At 35.0% G+C, this 6,000-nt stretch overlaps 1 protein-coding gene across 11 annotated transcripts in view; it reads left to right on the forward strand.

Moving 5' to 3' along the window:
• The window catches only part of ZBBX (zinc finger B-box domain containing), a 111,837-nt gene that overhangs the window by 97,573 nt on the left and 8,264 nt on the right, over window positions 1–6,000 (forward strand). The window lies entirely within an intron of this gene.

Below are 6,000 nucleotides of genomic sequence, written 5' to 3' on the forward strand. Positions count from 1 at the left end.
ATATATTCCACACTTTCTCTTCCCTTGTTTTTCCTATTAGTGGTATCCTCCTTTATTGACCTTAGAATATTGACATTGCTATTTTTCTATAAATGATACATCTTTGTTTTGAAAAATTAAAGAAATAAAAATAATACAAAAAAAGAAATAAAAACCCACCACAAAATCTAACAATGTTTCAAGACAAAAACTGTAAGAAGAGGGTCATTATATAATGATAAAGGAGTCAATTCAGCAAGAGGATATCATGGTGATAAACATATATATACCAACACTGAAGTAACCAGATATATAAAGCAAATATTATTAGGACTAAAGAGAGAGAGAGAGACCTTGATGCAATAATAGCTTGAGACTTCAACACACCACTTTCAGCATTGGACAGACCTCCAAGGCTGAAAATCAACAAAGAAACATCAGACTTAACCGGCACTGCAGAACAACTGGACCTAATAGATATTTACAGAACATTTCGTCCAATAGCTACAGAATACACATTCTTTTCCTGAGCACATGGATCATTTTCAAAGAGAGACCACATGAAGTTGGGTTCAAAACAAGTCATTAAACGTCAAAAACTTGGAAATAATATCAAGACTCTTCTCTCACCACAGAGAAATAAAGCTATAAATCAGTAACAAGAGAAATTTTAGAAAACACATGTAAATTAAACTATATGCTCCTGAGTGACCAGTGCATCAATACAGAAATTAAGAAGGACATTGAAAATTTCGTGAAACAAATGATAATGGAGACACCATATACCAAAACCTATAGGATACAGTGAAAGCAATAAGAGGAGAGTTGTGGGAATAAGCACCTACATCAAAAACAAAAACAAAAACAAAAAAACAAAAGAAAAACAGAAAACTTCAAATAAATAAAACCTGTATCTTGAAGAACTAGAGGCCACACATGGCAGCTCATGCCTGTAATTTCAGCAGTTTGGGCGGCCAAGCCAGGTGGATCACCTGAGGTCAGAATTTCAAGACCAGCCTGGGCAACATGGTGAAATCCTGTCTCTAGTATAAATACAAAAATTGGTTGGGCATGCTGACGCATGCTTGTAATCCCAGCTACTTGGGATGCTGAGGCAGGAGAATCGCTTGATCCCGGGAGATGGAGGTTTCAGTGGGCTGAGATTGTACCATTACACTCCAGCCTGCTGGGTGACAGAGCGAGAATCTGTCTCAGAAAAAAGATAAAAAGATTATTTATCATAATCAAGTGGGATTTATCCCATGGATGCAAGGATGTTTCAACATACGTAAATCAATCAATGTGATACATCATATCAACAGAATGAAGGACAATAACCATATAATCATTTCAATTGGTGCTGAAAAAGCATTTGATAACATTCCTTCATGATAAAAACCTTCAAAAAACTGGGAGTAGAAGGCCTTAACATAATAAAAGCTGTCTATGACAGACCCATAGCTAGTCCTGAACTGAATGGGGAAAACCTAAAAGCTGGTCCTCTTAAATCTGGAACATGACAAGGATGCCCGCTTTCACCACTGTTAATCAACATAGGACTGTATGTCTTAGAGCAATTAGAAAACCTAAAGAAGTAAAAGGCATCCAAATTGGAAAGAAATAAATTATCCTTGTTTGTGGATAATATGACGTTAAATTTAGAAAATCTAAAGACCACCAAGATACTATTAGAACTGATAAACAAATTCAGTAAAGTTGCAGGATACAAAATCAACATACAAAAATCACTAACGTTACTGTATGCCAACAGTGAACCATCTGAAAAAGAAATGAACAACTAATTTCATTTATCATAGCCACAAATGAAATTTTTATGCAAAAGACAGGCAGTAAAGCATGCTGGCAAGAATGTGGAGAAAAGAGCACCCTTGTACACTGTTGGTGGGAATGTAAGTTCAATCACTATGGAGAACAGTTTGGCGGTTCCTCAAAAAATTAAAAATACAGCTACAATACAACCCAGCTATTCCACTTCTGGGTATACACCCAAAAGAAAGGAAATCAGTATATTGAAGAGGTATCTGCACTTGTATGCTTTGTTGCAGTACTGTTTACAATAGCTAAGATTCAGAAGCAACCTAAGGGTCCATCAACAGAAGAATGAAAAAGGAAATGTGCTGCATATACACAATGGAGTATCATTCAGCCATAAAAGAGAATGAGATCCAGTCATCGGTAGCAACTTGGATGGAGCTGGAGATCATTACATTATGTTAAATAAGTCAGGGACAGAAAGACAATTATAGCATGTTCTTGCTTATTTGTGGTATCTAAAAATCAAAACAATTGAACTCATTGAGATAGAGAATAGAAGGATAATTACTGGAGGCTGGAAAGGGTAGTGTGGTGAGGTGGGGTGGAGGTGGGATGGTTAATGAGTCCAAAAAATAGTTAGAAATAATAAATAAGACCTACTATTTGCTAGCACAACAGTGACACTACAGTCAACAATAACTTTAATTGTACATTTTAAAATAAAGAGTGCTATTGGATTATTTATAACTCAAAGGATAAATGCTTGAAGAGATGGCTACTCGATTTTCCATGATGTGCTTATTTCACATTGCATGTCTATATCAAAACTTCTCGTGTACCCCATAAATATATACGCCTACTATATAATCACAAAAATTTAAAAAATAAAAAAAGAAATAAGTATATACAAGAGATACCTGCCCTCTTATGTTTATTACAGCACTGTTCACAATAGCCAAGGTTTGGATGTAACCTAAGTATTCATTAACAGATTAACGAAGACCATGTGGTACATATACACAATGAAGTACTATTTAGCCATAAAAAAGAATGAGATTCTGTCATTTACAACAACATGGATGGAACTGGCGATTGTTTTGTTAAGTGAAATAAGCCAGGCACAGCAAGATGAACTTTGCATGTTCTCACTTATTTGTGGGATCTAAAACTCAAAATAATTGAACTCACAGAGATAGAAAATAGAAGGATTGTTAATAGAGGCTGGGAAGTATAGTGGGGAGTTTGTGTGAAGTGGTGGGAATGGTTAATCGGTATAAAAATAGAAAGAATGAATGAGACCTAGTATTGGATAAAACAACCCAGAGACTATAGTCAATTATAATTTAATTGTACATTTAAAAATAACTCGATAATATAATTGGATTGTTTGAACACAAAGGATTACTACCTGGGAGATATATCCCCAATTTTTCATGGTGTAGTTATCACACATTGCATGCCTGCCCCAAAATATCTCATGTACCCCATAATTATATATGCCTACTTTCTATCCACAAAAATTAAAAGTAAATTTAAAAATTGAGAGAAAACGTAAAATGAAAGAGTAAGCAATGGAGGCCATTTATATCTATATGCTTTAGTTTCAGTTAGTAACAATTAAAAATGAGGGCTCATTTGTTTATTTTTTAAAACCACATGCTAATCTGATAGTATTGAATACATCCCTTGTTATAGTTACACTTTCTTACTTTGAAAGTTTTACTTTTATATTTTTCTTAGTGAAAATCAATATGGATTAAATGTTTAGTACCAGTATTTTTTCCTATGACTTCCAAATCCTTAGCCTTTTATCTTGATTCATTTCTTGAAGGTTTTATTATAGCATGCTTGATAATGTCTGTCTTTTGTCTTATTGCCGATTGGAACATTAGGTGTATTTAGTGCATCACAATTTCCTTTCTTCTGCTTGTAGCAGATATTTTTCCATTGTCTTCTGACCCTGAACATGGTGCTAGTTAGCCCTTTGTCACAGTTTTTTTCATTAAACTTTTGTTTATTTCAGTTTAATTGTCAAATAATCTTTTCCTGCAGGTAGAATTTATAGTAGTTTTATTACCTGAGGGTTTTAAAAAAATATATTTGAGGATGTCTGCTACATTTATATTTGAATGGCAGATCTGCTGAGGATACTATCATTTGGTCAGGTCACCTTTGTCTTAAACCTTGTGTATAATGGTTTACCATTTTCTGGCTCCAACTGCTGTAAAGTAATCTGAAGCCTCCGAGACTTCTCTCTCTCTCTCTCTCTCTCTCTCTCTCTCTCTCTCTCTCTTTCTGACACATGTGGCAGGTTTCTTTCCTGACTGAATGTTTGGAGAAATTTCTCTTTACCTTTAAAAGTCAGTAACTGGTCCAGGATTTTGTTTCAGTGTCAATAATTCAGCATTTTTTAAAAAATGTGGGTTCTTTCTCTGTAGAACATGTTACTCCTTATTTTCAAATAAATTTTCTGTTTTTGTATCTTTGAATTGTTTTTTTGTTCCATTTGGCTTTCTCTTGGTGAGAAACCTATTTTTTTTTTTTTTATGTTGGGAGGAGGGTAGGACTAGGGAGCTCAGCTTTCTATGTTGAAAGATCTAGGCTTGTTTTTTTTTATTTTTATTTATATTTATTTATTTATTTATTTATTTATTTTACTAAATGCCAAACTTCTATCTACATGATTTCCTGTGTTCTGTCTCTGTGGGGAATCCTTCAGATTTGCAATTTTCTTGTCTCTCCTAAGATTTTGACGTAGGTGATTAGGGGCTTTAAAAAGGATTTCAAATGTCTTCTCCTTACCTCTTTTCACCCACTTTTCTCCCTATTAGCATGACATTAGTGAGTCTTGTCTGTTCTTTTTATGATTCTTACCTTCCTATTCTTCATTTGGTTTCTGTGTGTTGGGCACACACTGTGTATTGAAATAGCACCCAGCCACACCTCAGTGAGTTTTATTTCTTTGGTTGACTCTTCTCAAAGTTCTTATGTCAATTGTATCCCTTTGTTTAGTTCCTTTTATGGTTTTATTTTATTATTCTGCTTTTTCTCTTTCTTTAATAGGGGTTAGAGAAGAAAAGTCAATAATACATATTTACCTATCATTCATTTACCTTACTTGAATTACTAAAAATCAAACATAAATCTTCCTAGAGATAATTCTTACATTATAGGCCAATTCTGAAATAAAGTACATGAGGTCTGAGGGATCTAAAAGGGTAACCATACAGTTTTAATTTAAAAAAGACTTTGTAATTTAAAAAATTGATACATTTTATTATTTACAAATGAAATACAATAGTGTACAAACACTAGTCTTTTTTTCAATCATTTCAGCTTTTCCATTTTTAAAAATTGTTTTTGTTCCTATATGCTTCGGTTTTTTCCTGGGTCACTTATTTCATCACACGCTAACACCAGCATTTTCACTGAAGCACATAACTTTTCATACACAAAAGCAAGCACACACTGTGTAGGCTGTGAACTGCCAGGGCTTTGCTGATGGTCCAGCAGCAGAACCACTTTCACACTTAACCCAGACATGGCTTTTTTTTTTTTTTCTGTTGGGAAGACTGGCTTTGAATGAGTGCACAGCTTATGAAGAGGCTCACTCTGAGAAAGGAAGGGAATGATCCATCAGCCACATCAACCCAACAGTTACTGAGATGACAAATGCTACAGTGACATAAGGCCTCTTCGTAGGAAATTCACTGATTCTGCACAAGGCCTTTGTACCCTGTTTTTTGCATCAGTGGGCAGAAAATTTCCATTCACATTTCACTACTCATGGTGTAGTCTGGAAAAACTTGATGAAGTTTGCTGTCAGACATACACCTCCACACTGTTGGATGCTTATACAAATGTAAATATGTTTAAATCTCTGTGAAAGCTGCATTATTGTGAAGAGCAAGCTCTCTGACTTGTTTTCTGCTGTTTCTAGGAAGTATCCACTTATTCTTTCTAAGTTCTATGAAAAACAGCCATGTGAGGAAGCTGGGAGAATAAGACAGAAAATAATTACATTAAGTAAACAGTTTCTCCTTTGATTCAAATTGCTGTGGCTGATATCAGACTGCCACTCAAGAAGCACCTGAGGAGGGCAGAGGTGTTTAAGCAAACAGTTTCTCCCTTGGATTCCGATTGCTGTGGCTGATATCAGGGTGCCATTCTAGAATAACCTAGGACGGACAGAGGGGTGTGTGTGTGTGTGTGTGTGTGTGTGTGTGTGTGTGTGTGTGTGTGTGT

This window comes from Sapajus apella, unplaced genomic scaffold, assembly GCF_009761245.1.
Source record: "Sapajus apella isolate SASKATOON/1434 unplaced genomic scaffold, GSC_monkey_1.0 scaffold4, whole genome shotgun sequence".
Lineage (NCBI taxonomy): Eukaryota > Metazoa > Chordata > Mammalia > Primates > Cebidae > Sapajus > Sapajus apella.